General features: G+C 35.2%; 1 long non-coding RNA gene across 1 annotated transcript in view; it reads right to left on the reverse strand.

Moving 5' to 3' along the window:
• The window catches only part of LOC108744967, a 126,364-nt gene that overhangs the window by 43,551 nt on the left and 61,960 nt on the right, over positions 1-20,853 (reverse strand). The window contains exon 3 of the long non-coding RNA XR_003231932.1: positions 9,097-9,139. This is a non-coding gene — a long non-coding RNA (uncharacterized LOC108744967). The remainder of the gene's footprint in view (positions 1-9,096; positions 9,140-20,853) is intronic.

The following is a 20,853-nucleotide window of genomic DNA, read 5'->3' on the forward strand; positions in this document are numbered from 1 at the left end:
AATAAACAAATACTTTATTAAATTATATATTGACCGTTCTGGTCCAACACCTTTTGCCATCTTTCTGGTAGTAGCATAATTCCACGCTCATAAAATTTTTGGTCTTTGCTGGCAAAAAACTGATCGAGGAGGTTTTTGACCTCCTCAGAGGTGAAGGTTTTACCGTCTAAAAAATTTTGGAGTGACCGGATTTACTTGTTTCATTACCTCTTCCCCTTTTTCACAATAGTTTACTATACGAATTAATTAATTACCCAATTTGCTATACACTACGTTTGAATAGTACTCCGAAAAAACTAACGGAAATGAAGCTACATGAAAAAGAAATAGAATGAGTCATCTCGCACCACTCGACGACGCGTATTCGCATTTTCATTGGCCACCATGTCGCTTGTTCTGCGTGCATATGTTCTATTGACCTGTCTGTGTACCAGCTGTTGCGAAGGTTGCACATAGGTATGAGTGTTTCGTCACTTGACGCTAGCGATAACGAAGTGCGGTAAGATATTGCTGCAGCCAAACTGGTAATTGTACTAAATTATTGACGGCTCGATAACTGGGGTACTTTTTGTGTATACTTTTTACAGCCCCTACGTTGGGGCGCTGTCACTAGGTGCACTCTACAATTTTTAGAAGTGCCCCCTTTTTAAAATTCATGGCTAAATATATTCCGTGCTTATTTGTAACAACGGATATTGATTTATTTTTAAAATGCATCTTTATCAACGTAATCGTAACAAGCAAGTGTCAACGTTATTATTTTTTTTGTTTTTTAATTATTAAACGGTAATTGTTTCATTATTATTGAAACGGTCACGGGAAGGTTAACTACAGATATTATAAAATGGACTTTAGATGAAAACAATGCATTTTGTTCTTAATTTAACACCATGGTTATATATCTATTTAAATTGTTGCGTGACAGAGCATGATTTACAATAAAAAGAAGAAAGTATAAAACATACGTATACATACTGGGGGCTTTCCGTTTTTTGAATAAAACCAAAGTAAAACCGTATACTTATAAGGAGATCATGACGACGCGGATCAATACAATCGATCTCTTTTTTTTTTGATAATTTCATGTAACTTTTTATATTTGATTAACAAATGCGATAATAAGCGCGTCTAAAATAGATAACAAAAAGGTAACTAAATGCAAATGGATAGGTAGGAGGGGCTGTCGATGACCTCCAAGATCAATAAAAATTTATTGATAAAAATTATTAGGCCGAAGCAGATAAGACTAGAAGCTCGTCACTGTTACTATGCAGTCCTCTCCTGTCGCAATACCTGACGCTTAATCTTAAAATTTATTACTTTTTAAGACCCTTTACGAAAAGTATAATTAATTATATAATTATAACAATTATTCAACGAGTTAAAAATAGCAATGATATGAGTAGCCACTACACAGCAAACTCGGATAATCTTATAAACATAAGGTTCCAGTATTGCAGAATTGTTTAAAAATGAGAACAATTTCATGATTGCTGTTGTTGGACGAACTTTTACCTATTTTTAATAAAAACGATTTCACTAATCCAGTATCTGACAATTTTCTGTATAATTATTTTAATATTAATTTACCGACATGTACCACTAATTGTCGATAGTTGTCAATTTATGATGCTTTCAAGTTTTTTGTTAAAATTAATTCATAAAGAACGATTTTTTTCTATGTAATGAACTGTAGTTGTGTTTGTCAGTCCTAAGACTGGTTGGACACGCACTTCCACTCTTTCCTAATATCCTGAGCTAATTTTCCCTTTTCCCTAAAATTAGAACATCCTTGTACATCCTTAACTATTTGCGAACAGTAATCTAATGTGGGTCTATGTCTACTTCTGTTAACTCCTGTTTCTGCTTCTAATATGTCTCTGACCCCTAGCCCTTCATGCCTATTTGATATCAAAAGAGAAATTTTCTAATTGAATTTTTTAATGAAAAACAATGACAGAAGATCTAAAAAGGACAAGTAAAAAGGACAATAATTGATAAATTACGCATACAACTGTAACATAATTTAGTGTTTACTGCAAAGATGTGATTTATTGAAATAGAAAATAAAAAATATCTATTTTTATCTTGCATTTAAATACTTTTTTGAGAAAAACATTTTGTTTTTTATATAAAATACTTTTCCAAACGAATTTTCTATTTGTAAAATGCAAAATACATTTTTGCCTTTAAAAGTTTCGCTAGTATCACCGATCAAACATTATATAAAATGATGAATGAAAATTGCTCACATTGGCCATTGAAGGTATTAGAAGCTTAAAAAGGGGACAGAGTGACATTCCATGAATGCCTTCTAATTCTTTAACTGAAGAGAGTCCAAAAAAATTCTAAACTCCTTGGAAATGGATAATCGGAAATATTGGATCGAGATTGTTTTCCGGGTTCAATGTCATAGTGCATGGAATTTTGAAGATCCAAATTGATATCAGCACCTGCCGAAACACCACTTATCATACCTTTGGCAACGGACTACGAAATTCTAGGAATTACGACAAAACAGCCCACGAAACAATATCGAATTGATATACACCAGCTGTGTAAAACTAAAAGCTACAAGATATTGTGGTGTCATAATAAATGCCTATAATTCAAAATCCTTAATAGACGATTCGAAAAAAATCACTCATTAGATGAATCCAAACCTAAAGAAACTATGGATTCCATTTCTTTCTCTTATTAAAATGTGTAAAAGATCAGAAACAAAATAGGGTTGTAAATATTTTGATAAAAAATAATTGATTTTGATTTTACATCAATAAAATTATTTGCAACCCTATTTTGTATTTGATCTTACACGCTAAACAAACTAACAAACTATTTTAGCACCAGTTTCTTTTTTCCAACTAAAAGGGAAAAGTAAATAAGGAAGCATATAGAAGAATTATTTGTTGCTGAACTGAAGAAACTACAATATAAAGATAAGAAAACGTAGTACTCAATAGGAGTAGCCAATAGAATTAAGGCACATGACACCGCTTTCTATCGACAGCATCCACCCGACTAGTTTCTAGTTATCCTGTCAAATAACAAGGGAAAAGGCAAACATCACGTCGTGACGCGTCGGTGTCTAATAAAAACGATTATGAAAACAACAACAGACACCAATCGTCGAAGCCATTCAATAGACAATCTGGCCGACGGTACATGCATACAAATACGACAGACTAATTACTATTATAGTGCATACGAAAGAGGCACAAGCTGATGCCCACCTAACTAACACCGTCCGGACGATGCGAGTCTAGACGGTATTTTTTTATGCAATGGCAAAGGTCGGGCATCATCCACCAGTTCCTGACCTATGCCGTGTATCTGCCGGCTGGTGGTCCACCCACAGGAGACGCAACAACTAGACAGTAAATAAAAAAGGAACAGCGAGCCGACGACAAGTTTCATTGAAAAGTACACAAATTATAGGGTTGTTCGGAAAGTCATTTCGTTTTTCTTTTGTGGAAATGAAAGACAGTTTTCGTATAATAAACAAATACCTTATTAAATTATGTATTGACCGTTCTGGTCCAACACCTTTTGCCATCTTTCTGGTAGTAGCATAATTCCACGCTCATAAAATTTTTGGTCTTTGCTGGCAAAAAACTGATCGAGGAGGTTTTTGACCTCCTCATTTGAGGTGAAGGTTTTACCGTCTAAAAAATTTTGGAGTGACCGGAACAAATAATAATCCGATGGTGCCAGGTCTGGAGAATATGGTGGGTGTAGCATTGTATCCCATTCAAGCTGTAAAAGCTTTTGTCGAGTGACCAAAGCATTTTTACCCTTTCTGTAGTAAAACAGTAAGATATGTCGAAAATGCTGCTTATTGCTCTCCATATTTAAAAGGGCACCAACCAAAAACTACTGCGTAGAATTAATTGGAATTTTTCACACACAAGCCTTGCTATATGAGCTCTCAAAGCATATAAAAATTATACGGCTTAAATGTGAAGTTGGGTGCAAAAGAATACAATTAAATCCTCTGTCGGGAAAAAACGAAATGACTTTCCGAACAACCCTATATAATCCTTTTGGAAAAAAGCTTAAAGAAAATTTGTATTGGAAACAAACATACACGGTGTATATATACAACAATATTATATATACCTATATATTTAAAAAATTGTACCGATCATTGTATTCCTTGTGAAATTAAAAGACGATTTTTCTTTTGAAATTTTTCGATACGACGGTTAGTTATCGAGCAAATGACAACGAAAGATTGAAAACGTTATCCAATGAGAACGCGCCTTTTTCCTTAGCTGCAAGCGGTTACAAGTTGCAACTAACCGCTGCAGCCACGTACTTGCAGAGGTCTAATTCGTCGCCTGTTTTAATCTTTTTTTGTTAATTAATACATTATTTTAGATCCTATTGAAAAACTGAAAAGGATTTTTTTTCTTAGAATTTCGTAGCGAATTTAGCTTCAACCGAATATTTACGAAATTACTTCGTCTGCATCACTTTGCAACGATTTAGTGGATCGATAATTATGAAACATGTTGTTAATAAATAGGATAAATAAATGAAACATCTGTTTTATCTATCATATTGTGTTTATAATATACTCTATAAAAAGTTATCAGAGCTAAGCGCAATTTTGGTGAATGCGCCGGGTCGCTTTCCTTTTAATTTCTAAGGATTAAGTCCTGTTAATAATTTGGCAACCCTAAGGGGAACAAAACAATAATTAAATACGAAAAAGGGTATTTAAAGTTTTAAAATACATTAATTGATCCTGTTGTAAATCTCTATCGACTGATCTATTAATTTCTCTAAATTGTCGAAATTGTTTCTTAGACAATTTTCAACACGTGTTCATATCTTTTCCTTTCTGTTCACATAAAATAGCACATAAATTTCCCCCCTCTCTCTCTCTCTCTCACGCACTCTCTCACTAATCGTCTAATAGGAGAATAAAATCGTACAGAGATGATAGATAATTGCATATTTTGGAGAGAAAAAAAACACTTGATTCGAGGCATTTGATGTCTAGACTTCTAGACGTCTATTTCGGGTTTTTACAGAAATCGGGGGTGTACATGGACGAATTCAATCAAATTCAATTTTTGGTTTTCCTTAACGACGACCTAATTCAATCCATTTCATTAAAATTGTCAGAAAAATAAATATGTGTTAAGTGTGTCGGTACGAAAAGTAGATAGTATTGATGTCTGAAGCTTTAACAGAAAGAATTTCTGTTGTAAGCCGGAAATAATTTTGTACTGTAGGTTACAGTGTGGCCTTAATTTATATTAATAACAGGAAGGGCTCAATAATTTCGCTGTTTAAAAATTTGCGTTGGTATGAGACTGATGCGAAACATGGACGATGGGCGAAAAAAGACTGATGAGGATACCGTTATTAGAAAGAATAGGAGAACGGAGGACTCTATGGAAGTCAATAAGAAAAAGGCGAGATAGGTTGGTAGGACAACTCAGGCATGAAGGTCTAGTCAGAGACATATTAAGGGCAGAAACGGGAGTTAGGAGGGGTAGAGGTAGACCTAGATTAGATTACTGTTCACAAATATCGGGTTGTTCGGAAAGTCATTTCGTTTTTTCCCGACAGAGAATTTAATTGTATTCTTTTGCACCCAACTTCACATTTAAGCCGTATAATTTTTATATGCTTTGAGAGCTCATATAGCAAGGCTTGTGTGTGAAAAATTCCAATTAATTCTACGCAGTAGTTTTTGGTTGGTGCCCTTTTAAATATGGAGAACGATAAGCAGCATTTTCGACATATCTTACTGTTTTACTACAGAAAGGGTAAAAAATGCTGTTCAAACCAGAAAGAAATTGACTGATGTGTATGGAGAAGGTGTGTTGACAGTACGCCAGTGCCAGAACTGGTTCGCTAAATTTCGATCCGGCAATTTTGATGTCGAAGATGCACCACGTTCGGGAAGGCCGGTTGAAGCTGATAAAGACGCGATAAAGGCATTAGTTGATGTGAACCGGCGAATAACAACACGTGAGATCGGATTGAGGTTAAATTTATCAAATTCAACAGTTTATGACCACTTGAAAGGCCTGGGATTATCCTCGAAGCTCGATGTATGGGTTCCCCATGTTCTCACAGAGAGAAATCTGTGTCGCCGCATTGACGTCTGCGATTCGCTTCTCAAACGTCACGAAAATGATCCGTTTTTGAAGCGCATCATCACTGGGGACGAAAAATGGGTTGTATACAACAACGTCAAACGCAAGAGGTCATGGAGCAAAAAAGATGAACCGGCTCAAACCATTTCCAAAGCCGATATTCACCAAAAAAAGGTGATGCTGTCTGTTTGGTGGGATTTTAAAGGAATCGTTTTTTTTGAGCTTTTACCGGATAACACAACGATTAATTCGGAAGTCTACTGTCATCAGCTGGACAAACTGAATGATGCACTTCAACAGAAAAGGTCAGAACTAATCAACAGGAAAGGTGTAGTGTTTCACCAAGACAACGCGAGACCTCACACAAGTTTGGTCACTCGCCAAAAGCTTTTACAGCTTGAATGGGATACAATGCTACACCCACCATATTCTCCAGACCTGGCACCATCGGATTATTATTTGTTCCGGTCACTCCAAAATTTTTTAGACGGTAAAACCTTCACCTCAAATGAGGAGGTCAAAAACCTCCTCGATCAGTTTTTTGCCAGCAAAGACCAAAAATTTTATGAGCGTGGAATTATGCTACTACCAGAAAGATGGCAAAAGGTGTTGGACCAGAACGGTCAATATATAATTTAATAAAGTATTTGTTTATTATACGAAAACTGTCTTTCATTTCCACAAAAAAAAACGAAATGACTTTCCGAACAACCCTATAGGTTGGTAGGACAACTCAGGCATGAAGGTCTAGTAAGAGACATATTAGGGGCAGAAACGGGAGTTAGGAGGAGAAGAGGTAGACCTAGATTAGATTACTGTTCACAAATAGTTAAGGATGTCGGGAAATGCAAAAGATTAGCTCAGGATAGGAAGGAGTGAAGGTGAGAATCCAAGCAGTTTTAGAACTGAAGGCCTTATGATGATTATGAGACTGATCAATACTTAGTCGTTAATTGTAATACAGAGGAAAGCCATTAGAAATTAAAAGGAAGACTCACCCCTAATTACCACAAAAAACTTTATTTGAGCGGACACGTGTTTCGCCCACTTCATACGTGGGCACTATCAATGCGAGACTACGTATGAAGTGGGCGAAACACGTAGGGGTGAGTCTTCCTTTTAATTTTTAATTAATATTTACCACAGTCTCCTTTTTCTACTTAGAGGAAAGCCAAATACGTAATAAATAATCCACTCATGATCACCATTATCATCATCATAGGGTCGTCAGTCCTAAGACTGGTTGCAATAGTAATCTAACCGAGGTCTACCTCTACCCTTCTGCTTGTGCTTCTATCCTATCCTACTCACCGAATGATTACGAAAAATTTTACTTAGGTCCTAATCGCCTCGTCTAACTTCCTTTTCCTTTTACTTTCTTACGATGTTGCCCAGATTCTATAACTACCTGTTGCACTTGCACCACTTTTATATCCTTTTATCTCACCCTTACATTATTTCAATTAATATCTACACCCTCATAACTGACATGGGCTCGCTTATTTCCCTGTTTCTACCACAACTGGATTGAACATAAAAGTTCATCCGCCCTTCTATATCTATACGATTGCAGTTAAGATTTTTGAAGCTTGATGAAAAATTAAGTTAATTATGAAATTTAATACAATTTAATGTAGCAAATTCAAGTCGACAAATATTGGGAAATTTACGGGTACAAATGTGGAAAGGGTCCGTTTTCAGCCTGCCTTGAACTTTTTTTTATTCCGTTTTGATTACTTAGCCTGACTGACTGACAGCCTTGAGCTAAAATAATTCGAAGTGGTCTGTATTCTGTCGAAACTGCCAGACGCGGATCGCGATTTCGATCTTTTTGGATCTCATCAGCGCGTCGCAGGCAGCTCCGACAGAACACAGACCAACTTTTACCTGTTGTCTTAACGCCTTGAGCTAGTAGAGAAGCATATTAAAAGCAGAAACAAGAGTAAAAAAACGTACAGACAGAACGACGAGTGAACCTGTAACGGTTCTGTTTTTCATTCGAACGTACGGAACCCTAAAAAAGTGCAAAAGAAAACCCAGATTAGATTACTATTCGCGATTAGGTAATTAATGTGCGGTGCTACCTACAGTTTTCGGAAAATGAAAGATATGGTACAGGATACGAAGAAGTATGAGGTACGGGTCCGACCAATCTAGGGATTGGAACCTTTGTAGTGATGATGATGACGATGATGAATTAATTTTTATCACCAAAAAAATTGAAGATCAGTCTTTACGAATGGTTTCTATCGATCGAAAAATCGATATATTAATCATTTAAAACACGCGACACCCCTTCATACCTAAATAATGTTATGTATTTGAATTCGGATCTTTCCTTTTCAATCCAACTACTTGCGCACCATTGAAAAGCCAAAGTCAAATTGCATAATTCGTAAGTGAGTGATAAATAATAAAAATAAAATAACAACAGCTACGTTCCAAGTGCACAATAAACAAATTAGGTCCAATAAAGAGTCCAATCCACTTGACGTGACCCTGACGCCGTCAGGGAGCAACCACCTTATGAACAAACCGAAATGACACACTACCCTGGTCCGCTACAAGGTAGTCGCATCGTCCAATCGTATTCTACCAGGCATGTTCAATAAATGATACTGAGTTAGCAATAAAGAAGTATTATTACGGTTGGATTCAAAATAAAATATGGGAAAACGAAGCAGATAATATGCAGAAATTCTAGATAAAACTTAGTTATAAATAAAACAAAATAATCAGAGTCAGATTAGAGAATTATGCAAGTCTGTGTTAATAACTCGATTGCTAGACCCTACCAAAGGGTTTGAAATTATTAACTTATTATGAAGACTTTTGGGAAAATCATTACGTTACCAATTGGACAAGAAAACAATAATAAAAAGAAATACCTAAAAATCGCACTTTTTCTGTATATTTGGGCCCCTTTTTGGGCACTGAAACGACTAGTTATTTGTTAATTATTATTTTAGATAACACTTACCACAAAAGTCTGCATCTTCTTCGACAGCTAGGCGCAAAAGTATCTGGAATGAAAAATAATATACTTAGCATATTTTATTTGTGTATTGTACTATATATACTGATTAAGTAGGATTTTGAAATATAGAAAGGATAAAAGTATATGGAAATAAGAAATGCTTATAATCGTTTTTCAACTGTTACATTTAGGATGAAATAAATAAGTTTGAAGTTTCTTTCGGACAGACAGTTTCCCTAATAATGTTAGCCGTTCTCCAAAACAGTTTATAATAGTAAAGATATCGTAGTGAGTTCAGTTTTCCCACGGGGTACAGTTCAAGTAAAATTCTGAAAACTGCGTTAGTAATATGTCACAGCAACATTAGTTATAGAAAAAAACATATTTTGGCGAATGTGATATCTCTAGGATATACATTACAAAACCATATTTTTGGGCACATTAAAAGATGTTGTAGCCACATTTTGACGCCCCTCAGATGGTCGACTAATCCAAGGAAACACTAAATGGCTACCACAGGAAATACGTCATCTTTTGCATGCGGTGCAATAGACAGTGATTGACTATGATTGATTGATCCACAAAGAATGTTATATATAAAAGAAATTATGAGTGCTGTCAACGCAGGGAAAAGTAGTATTACGTAGTTAGTATCAGCAATTTCTTATGCTGAAGTGTACGATGTGTTGCATACCTATTTACAAACAACTTTAAATTTAATTTTTCAAAATATTTTTAAAACAAATTGTTCACAAAAGTGAATTTCGACCACTCGAAGCAATGGTTTCAAACCTTTTTGAGCTCACAGTGAATGATAGGGGGGGAAGAACCTGTTTTTTAATAATGAAAATAGCATTTTTCAGGCATCAACCCCCGTTTCCACACGGTTCAGCAGAGTCTATGGGCAAGTTCTCTCATGGAGGTCTATGTATAACCATAAAAAACTCGATATTAACCCTCCACCCCTACATATGTTTCAGCAGAATATTCTACTAGATATCCCTTGCAGAGCCATATAATTTATTCAGTTCCCTCTTCAACAACAAGAAAAAACTTTTGACGGCGACTGTACACGGCGAAGACGGATCTGCGTCCGCGAAGGACGACTCTAATAATCGCGGTGCATAGACCACGAGGAGAGGAGGCAGAACGTTTTGTTTTTGGCATTGACCTTGACAGAACCCTGACCATGTCAACTTGGCTTGTCTAGCCTAGTAACTTAATAGTGTTTGTTTACGCATACTGTCGAGGACGACCAACTACATAACTAACTGGCTACGGTACATTTGCACATACATAAACTATTACTCCGTAGTGTTATATACTCATGTCCCTTAATTATCTACCACAATTCCTGTCGGTTATTTTATTCAGTATGTAAGAACGAATGTAATAAATAAATTCGTGCACGATCTCTTAATTTATTAATTAAGAACTTTACATTCTGAAATTAAAGTTGAGGATTTAAGACACATTTTGCTATCGGCTAGTTTTCAAGGATCCACAACGAATGCAGTGATGGATCGAGGAATAAACATTAAATTTATTAGGTAGGTTAGGATGGGTTCACTTACTTTATTTCTTCAAAAAATGCAAACTTTTCAAAACCAAACAAGACAAACCAACATTACTCAAATTTTGAGAATGAGACAGTTCAAAATCTTGAAATATTTAGGCAATTTGGAAGCCATGTTCTAATTTAGCGGTAAAAATAAAACTGAAAGAACTTATTCTCAAAGTTATTATTTTTTTTATTGACTTCATATGATATTAGTCTCAAAAAAGTCAACAATTACACCCCTAGATTTTTGATTTTAAGATGCTTATGGTAGGGATGAGACCCTGAGTTTATCTTCGCATTTTCATAAAACTAGAACAACCCACATCCTTAATTATTTGCGAACAGAAATCTAATCTAGGTTTACCTATACCCCTCGCGTTTCTGCCTCTAATAAGTCTCTGCCTAGACCTTCACGCCTCACAAGGTGTCCTACCAACCTATCTCGCCTATTGACTTCCGTAGAGTTCTCTATTCTTCTATTCTTTCTATTACCTCTTCATTTCTAACCTTCTCTATCCACGCTAGACTTCTCTGACTTCCTAGATACCTAAAATCGGCTACTTCTGCTAATTTTTCGTCTCCTATCTTTATATTCGCTCTTTCTCTACTTCTTCTTCCCTTGTATACCAGTATTTTTGTTTTACTTTTATTTATTTTCATACAATACCGCTTCCATTTTATTTAAAGCTATCTGTAACTCCTCCTTGCAAATCTAAGCATACTAATCTTTTGCCCCTGTATATCTACCCCTACAGGTGTACTTTTTAGGCAAATATAAACTTAAATATTTCGCTGATTACAACCTATTAAAAATGTTAATTGAGTACTTCAATACATTAAATCAGTTACATCCATCCATGATGTGTAGTGTTATTTATGAACGAAGTATATCAACGCAGTGAGATTTAAATAAAAAAAGTTACACAATAATATATCTTAACAAAAAAAAACAACAATGCATACTTACTACGTAAAAATAGCTAATATGGTTCATGGCAAATATAACGAATAATCTAGTAGTTGGTTTCTTTTCTTTTGTTTTTGTTTAATTGCTTACTTTTGCATTAATTTGACGACAAATGATTAAAGGAATATTACAATTGAAAGTCAATTACTACATAAATTTATATATTTAAATGTTGATAATTATATGATGCCAGGAATGAACCAGAACAAAAAAAAAAGAAAATAAAAGGGGTGTAGCAAGAATTCTACCGTATATAGACATTTAAATTATCAAATTGTGTTTTCATAATTTTCTTGTTATAGTGTACTATTACACTGTCGTTCTATTGTATAGGTTTCATTAAAGTTTTTCAAGCTTTCAACCCATTTTTCCAGCTATTACGAATGCAATGCCTTAATCTTATTTCTAAAAATTGACAAATGGACTTGTTATTTCTAAACCCAGACATATTATGGTAAATACCGCACAGTTTGAATATTTTCTTTCTGTTGTCCTTAATACCTTCGTCTATAATCACAAAGTACTTACTTGGTATTTGTAAAATTATATCCCACGTATGTACCAAGAAGTTATGCTATTTTTAACTTCTTATACACATAATATTTCTATGCCCATAAGTGGAAGACAACATCTTCAGAAATAACTGAATAGTTTGGACATAAGAACGTTCTAGAACGCGTTAAAACAGCAACCAAAGTCTTCCCGATCAATATTAAAATCTTTAAGTTGCTGCACCAACGGGCTGTTTGTGTGCCTTCAGTTTTAAATCCTACGGTCGATCTTAACACAATCACTAACTTAATAATTTAACATTATTCTTTCCCTTTCCACGATAGTTCGGAAGAAGTTGATGTGATGGTCAAGTGGTGGCTGGAAGTTACTTTGATACGAGTTTCACTGTGTGTCACAAATTTGAAATAGGCCAATCGTTTTGTTTTTAGTTGGCGAATAATTCTTGTTAATAAAATGTAAAAAACTTAACTTACTGTGTTCTAAGTGATAGAATTTTGGTGTTCTTTACCTGACCTTCTTGTTTGGCTTACATAATCCCAATTTTGTGTTGTATTCGTAAAGGATTTACCTTAGGAAGGCCGATAAGGAACGATGGATTTCGTGTGGAAATCGTGCATAGATTTAGATAGTTTAAAAAGGAGTTGGGGCGATATTTTCTGCCTCATTGCACTATAGATGATTTCTCTGCTTTAATTTTTTGGATTCACTAACCTAGCCAAGGTCGACATATTGTTAGATATGCAGTTTTACGGCTTTCTCATGGCTGCCCGCGGAAAGACATTGACTTCGATGCAATCTAACAGGACCGGACTTTTACGCAGGACGAGCTGACAAAAGAAAAACTCAACAAACATATCTATCTCTGTACTTACATGACAACCGCATTCTTATCTAATTTATTGCAAGCACGTCTGCCAATGAAGTAATTCTAAGGTACTAATTTACAATTGTATAATTAATATAATAATTAAATTCCATGTCATCATTATTATCCTGATTGTTAACGTACAAAAACAAGGTTCATAACGAATGAAACCGAAAAGATTAATATAAAAAAAAAATATAGGGATGTCCAGGATTCTATTTTAATGAGAAGTCCAGCCAAAAGTCACTATTTTAATTTTTTTTAGAATCGACTACATTTTTTGTAGTGTTAGGATAGTATCAGGCAAGATACTAAAAATACTAGATACAAAATATGCTTCTTATTGGTAACTTCTTATTTTAAAGGTTTAAAATATTTTTAGAAAAAAAAAATGATGTCGGGGTCCCAAGACGAAACGAAAAAATGAATAAAGAAGAAAACATTTAACATTCAATGATAAACAGAAGAAAATCAAAAACGATTAGTCAATTCTTACATTTGCTTTAAAAAAATTGACATCAATTTAGTTGCTTAAGTGGCGTTCGTTGCAATTTAAATTAATTAAAAAAAAAACCATTGTGCACTTTATGCACATTGCAATCAAGTGAGCGAATCGTCTGTGCCCTGACCCAAATATTGTTTTTGGCTTTTTGATTTTTAGAACGCTTTTGGGCAAATATACTTATGTATAACAAAGGCCCACCCAGCGATGACAGTTTCTGGAAAAAGGACATGAAGGCGGAGGGGTGAAGGGGGGGGGGATATCTGCGACCACTGCACTGCGAACCGAGGACCAACTTTGTGTAATGCGTTAGCTGCAGGATATTCGTTATAAATTAAGTCGAATGGACGAATTGCACTTTTAGAGGAACTTATATATTGTTTAAACAAAAATAAATAATTAAGGTAAATAGGCAAATATATACTTTGGTAAAGGTCTAGATGATGGCCCCCACCCCCAAAGGGGGTGGGAGTGGGTGGCTTCGAAAGAGGAGGTCTCCCCCACCACTGTACCATAAAAAGCTCGTGGCGGTCTTACCCCNAACTTATATATTGTTTAAACAAAAATAAATAATTAAGGTAAATAGGCAAATATATACTTTGGTAAAGGTCTAGATGATGGCCCCCACCCCCAAAGGGGGTGGGAGTGGGTGGCTTCGAAAGAGGAGGTCTCCCCCACCACTGTACCATAAAAAGCTCGTGGCGGTCTTACCCCCATAAAAAGTTATGGGGGTTGAAAGTTGGTTATTTTGACAACTTTCATACACTATAATTCAAATAAAATTCAATAAAATAATTATTTTCAAGCGGGCGGAAGTGGTGGATCGAAAGAGGGTGGTCACTTGAACAAAACCCGATAACCTAACCTAACCTACCCTATTGATAAAGATATTTAAATAATGTTTTATATAACTTTCTCAACATTCTTATGTATTTTTCATCAGTTTTACCTTTGAATATCGTTTAAGAATGACTATATAAATATTTGAATGCCTAGAAATGTATAAAAATTGGCATATTTATTAACTTTGAACCCCCATAACTTTTTATGGGGGTGAGACCTCCACGAACTTTTTATGTTACAGTGGTGGGGGAGACCTCCTCTTTTGATCTACCCTACCCCCTTCGGGGGTGGGGGCCATCATCTAGACCTTTACCTATGCTTTATATAGAATATAATATAATTGAATAGAAACTGAAATCTTTTATTAGATAAGCCCTTCCCCTTGTACGCATCGACTCAATTAAGTCCATGCAATAACCGTCAGGTATTTCGTTAGTGAAAAACGCTGGTGCAATTTTTCCACACAGTTTCGATGCATGGAGATGTGCTCATAAAATTCAAAATTTAAGATTAGAAACGAAAATTGCACCCCTCCTATAGGTCGGTTTATTGTTCACATTTCCTTCTCTACAACAATTGTAAGGTGTAATTGTTTCGTTTCTATAAAACGCTGCGCCGGTGCAATTGTTGCAACGGTTTCGATGCATCGCGATATAATTTGGAGGCAGGTTGGCAAAATTTGACCTTTGTCATAAATAATGCATCGCGATTGGGTGGCGACGAGAAGCAGAAAGAGAGATGGATGGTCGCCAGTGTCTTTCGCCTTTTTTATACTTATTATATTTAAACGAATTACGAAAACATTCACCTTTCGTAAATGTATCAAATTGTCAGACTACAATCAACCTACGGGACGAACGCGAACCGGAGGCCCATTGATGTGAGGTCACAGGTCAGGGTAAAGTGAAAAATCATTTATTCGTATCGGTCGCAACCTGTTCGCAACGATTTTGTGAAATGAACACATAAGGGTAGTGCGATGAAAAGTCTGCAGCTACATAGATAGAGAACGTAAACATCACCAATTATCGAACGTCTAAGCGATTTTGTACTACACATAATGTTTAAACTAAATAAATTAAATAAGTAAATTACAGACAGCATAAAAGAAAAAAATTCAAATTAAGTAAACATTAGTTAATAAAAGAGCATCATTTAGATAATAACAAGAAGTGGCTGATTTTAGGTATTTAGGAAGTCAGATAGATAAGTCAGGACCGAAAGAGTAGTAGGGATATAAAGTAGGTCGAGTCGCCTTCAATAAATAGAAGTCACTTCTATGCTCGCGAACAGTTAATTTAGAAATTCGAAAAAGATTGTTAAGGGTGTATTTTTGGAGCGCGGCGCTGTATGGGTTAAAGAAAAGTTTAGAAGCGTTAGAGATGTGGCGTTACAGACTAATCAAGAGGATGCTGTGGATAGAGAAAAAATAGGCGAGATAGATTGGTGTGAATGAAGGCTTAGATTGATAAGAATTGTATGTATTGTGTAAATAACTTTATGTTGAAAATATATTACTATTACTAGATTGGTAGGACACCTTCTCAGGCATGAAGGTCTAATCAGATACATATTAGAGACATAAACGAGGGGTAGAGGTAGACTTAGATTAGATTACTGTTCGCAAATAGTTAAGGATGTGGGTTGTTCTAGATTTAGGGAAATGCGAAGATTAGCTCAGGATAGGAAAGAGTGGAAGTGTGTGTCCAACCAGTCTTAGGACTGACAACCTTATGATGATTATGATGATTTAGATAGTTATAATTTTATTAAGGCGCGCTTCTTTGCCAGTGTTGGGACTGAATTTACCTGTACTTTCGAACATACAAACATTTAATTAATTTTTATGTTTTATGGTGCTGTATCATATCCTGCAAGCTCGGCACTTATTTCGGCTACGCCCTGTATAATAGAATTTAAAAAGTAAAATAGCGCTGGCATTGACATGGTAAATGCTTATGGTTTATCGTGATTTATTAAAACAATGAACACGACCATGGCGCTTGTTTTTGTTTTCGTATCTTTAGATACGGTGACAATTAGAAATAATTAATTAATTAAGTTTTTTGATAAAATAGATGCAATGCAGTTTATTTTAGGTATGATCAGTTCTGTAATTATTGTAAGATAGTACCTATCGCTGACGTTATAATAAAATGTAATAAACGATTTTTTTTACTTTTTTTGTTGATGACCTCTGTCGCTTAATCGTTTTAGAAAAATATGTTTTTTTATTCGTTATCGCGGAAAAACAACCGACGAGCAAGGAACCTCCTCCCCAAGATACGTGCACTCATATTTTACATCACCTCAATAGCGATAGTGTAATTTACCGTCATTTGTTTTAAAAAAAATCAAGCAATGAAGTAAATATTCCGTTAAAAGANTTTTATTAATTATGGATTCCTTTTGTTTGTTTTAAGTTTATTTTATACAAAAGTCGAACCCTGATTCAGCTTTTTCATCATCATCATCAACAGGTCATCAGTTCTAGGATTGTTCCTATATACTTAACTTTCTACTTTGACTCTTGTTTCTGCTTCTAATATGTCTCTAACTAGATCTTTATGCATGAGAATGCCTAACCTTTCACGCCTATTTCTTATTGACTTCCATAGAGTCCTCTGTTCTCCTATTCATTCAAATACCTTTTCATTCCTAACGGTCTCTATCCATCACAGTATCCTCATAATTCGCCTGTAACACCACATTTCGATCGCTTCTAACCTTTTCTTTTCCGCCGCGCTCACCGTCCATGTTTCGCACCCGTACAGCGCCCCGTTCCAAACATACACCTTTAACAATCTTTTTCGAATTTATAAATTAACCGTTCGCGATCATAGAAGTGACTTCTTTTTATTGAAGGCGACTCTGCGCTATCCTCTGCTCAATATCCCGACTACTCCTTCCGTCCTGACTTATCTGACTTCCTAGTTACCTAAAATCAGCCACTTCTTCTAATTTTTCGTCTCCTATCTTTATAGTCGCCTTTTCCCTATTTTTTCTTCCCTTCCACTTTTGTTTTACGTTTATTTATTTTCGTACGCCTACATGAGAATTCGAGATACATAGGGGTAGTTTCTCTTTTTAGTTTAAGTACTTATTTACTAAAAATTTTTTTTTCTTAAAATTTCGCAAAGAATCAATTGGTATCAGTAAGTACTTGCCCTTAACCGATTAAAAACTTTTTGACAATTTTTTGATGTATCGCCCTGTAAGCTGCAAATTCATGTTAGTGTTTGAGGAAGCATGTGTGTAAATGCAACCCTATCAATAGATATCGAGTAATGTGTCCACCGCTAGGGGCTAATTAGCCACCTATGCCTTCGGCACGCAATGCCGAGCTCGCGAAATATTCGATTACACACTAGAGGTCTTTAGGACATGCATTTCATATCAGATTTCGTAATGCTAACAACAAAAACGAAAGACATTTAAGACCGATTAGTAATAACGCAGTACAGGGTGGTTAAAGCCTCTTCGGGTGTCTCCCATAAGTACTTATACAGAGAGACGGTCGAAAAATATCAACAATTCGTTTTCAAATATAATCGATGCATCCGCCGTTTAGTGCAGGATGTACCCCTTTTGATATTTTCAATTTTAGTCTAGAACTATTACAGTTTTTGTTGCAAACGGCGTCAGAAATGCATCAAGAGACAACGAACGCGCTCATAAAAGAAATGACAGTCAATTGCGATTCTTGCAAGGCCTACTGGGCTGCAAATGCATCCATTGTCCTTTCAGTTGTTTATTCGTTTGTTTTGGCAGTTAACATAATATTCGGTGTCATAGACATCGACTGTCTTTCTTTTTTTATTGTTTTGTTTTTGTTGTTGTGTGTTACTGTTGTACACACGAGTGTCTTACGTATGTGTTCGACTCATTGTCAGTCTATGTATGAATGGGAGCGGTTTCATGTGACAAGTTCACCGTCGCTGTTGCGACTTCGAAACCTATTAAAGCAAACGGTTTATTAAGGCGATCACTTATGCTGGTTGCCCTGGCCTATTTTTATTTTGGTTTCTTTTACTTTTACTCTTTATACATAATTATTTCTTTCCGCTTTGTCTATACACGTAGGCGTGCAAACAAAAGAATCTTAGGGGTAGAAGTGACATCACTGTACAAAAACGGATAAACAGACGCATGAGTGATGGGGTTCCGTTTTTCATTCGGACGCAGGGAACCCTAACCCGAGAACCAATTTTACAATGAAATTGAAAACAAACATGTTCACCCACGTATTCAAAATGCAAATGTAAATTTGTAGACACAATATTGTTTTGTTGAAAGATTTACCGGGTTATGTTCAAACCATAGAATTTTTATTAATTTTCCTGTAACCTATAAGTATTTTCGTCAAAATTTTAGGGTCAGTGGTTTTGGAGATAAGGGTGGCAGGGATGGTCAATTTTCATCTATTTATTTTAAAATTATAAAATATATATTTGAGACCTTTATAACAAGCCCTTTCATTTGATATGTCACACGATACACTTTGTAGAACTTTTTCTCTTTAATTTCGTATTGGCCCCCCAAAAATGACCCCCATGTTCGAAATAAATTTATTTACGTTATCACACCACGCGTTCCCGACAAAAAGGGTCTTGACCGAAAGACAGACAGACGGACAGCGAATGTCCTTCGCAAAAAATGCATTTTCTCGACTTACTTTGCAAAATTAGTCTCCACGAAAAATCGATTTATATTAACGGAATAATCTACAGCCTATGTCCAACCTAAGGGTCTGTTCTAAATATTGACGAATGAATTTTTGCAATCGGATGAGTTGTTTCGCAGATTACCCATTTCATCCAAACTCACAAACATTACCCCTTTATGATACTAGCATAGAAATTGCTTTGTCTATTTACCTCTCGATGAACATGATTGCTAAATTAGGTACCCGAGAAAATTTATTTTGTCAGCCGAAGAATGATGATGAATAGGCATCCACGCCAGGACAGGACCAGATTAAGGAAACAAGGGGCTGTACGTAGATTTTGATGGTGTCCAATGTCGAAATTAATTTTAACTTACTACTAATGCCAGCAAAATAATTAAGTCGCAATAAAATTGTTTTTAGTTAATTATTCAACATTCATACTGGTGGGGACCAATAGACGGTTACTTACTTAGCCCATACAGGGTGGAAATAAACTTGAGGTCTGAGATATAATAATTACTAGACCTAATATACGAATAATATCAAAGAACTCAGCGCATTTTGGGTTATATAGGAATTAAGATTTGCAACAATGCCACCTCTCCCCAAATATGGCTCATGGAGAAAGACAAAGCTGGTTACAATCCTGTCACTGTTACTTGAGGTTTCCAATTTTTCCCTCATTAATTTGAGGTAGTTTGTAGTAAGTAAATAAAATATCGAAAAAATGACTTCAAATTAATATTGAAGTTCTATTTATGTTAATGATTTTACCCCTCACATTTATGTAGTGGAAAATGTCATAATGAATGTTTTCGACTTCGACAAACAAAAACAAAAACGCTTAAAAATTGACACGTTCGTGTTAATAGCAGTTTAGAGTCACTGGACCACAATAATCTGCGTTTTTCTTTTCAATCGTCTCAAGTCTATTTAAAATTACGTATTTGGTCATATGGTACGCGTCCATCTGTTCCGCGGCTTATCCCTGACCTAACCCATCCTAATCACAATATGTTTTTTTATTGTTCGGTCCTGAATGGGTTGAAAATAAATTAATAATGTGCGTCTTCCGCTATAGAACCCGTTTAGGCAAAACGACCCAGATACAGATACAGGTGCACATTGGGAGGTCCTCAAGGGGAGGTGAAGTGAAGGGGAAGGATGATATTCTAAAACCATTGTTTAGTAACTAACGGCTGGTGGGTACATCACCATTCTTTTTTGAACCAAAGGATAGGAACCCCTGAGCATGAACAAACGGAAATTAAATTTATTTTATTATCAATCTTTTTTCTAAAATTAATAGCTGCAATCTATAGGAAACAGTAGGTGTTTTAGCTAGACTTAGAACTGTTATTATTTAATTGCAATTGATTTATTTTTCACATTGTGGTTGTATTTTCCTTAGTAATCGTGTTATAATATTTATATGGGAAAGTATTGAACAACTTTTTAACTTTCTAATTAAAGAAGTTCATAAAAAATGATAAGAAAATCTTTTTACCAAACAGTCAGGGATGTGATTTATTTGAAATACTTGCATTTAAAATGTATTTGCATAGCATAAATAAAAAATATCTATTTTTATGTTGCATTTAAATACTTTTTTGAGAAAAGCATTTCGATAAACAAACTATTTTGGCATCAGTGTCTCTTTTCCTATTAAAAAGGGTTACAAAGGCAGATAAGGAAGAACTATTAGTTGCTGAACTGAAGAAACTATAACATAAAGATAGAAAAACTATATCTCTATTACTTCAAACAAAAAAATATAGATCATACTTAGCAAACACCACTATTAGTCTAGAAAAACTGCAATATTTAAAAAATGAGAAAA

The sequence above is a fragment of the Agrilus planipennis genome, unplaced genomic scaffold (assembly GCF_000699045.2).
Source record: "Agrilus planipennis isolate EAB-ADULT unplaced genomic scaffold, Apla_2.0 scaffold6, whole genome shotgun sequence".
In the NCBI taxonomy this organism is placed as follows: domain Eukaryota; kingdom Metazoa; phylum Arthropoda; class Insecta; order Coleoptera; family Buprestidae; genus Agrilus; species Agrilus planipennis.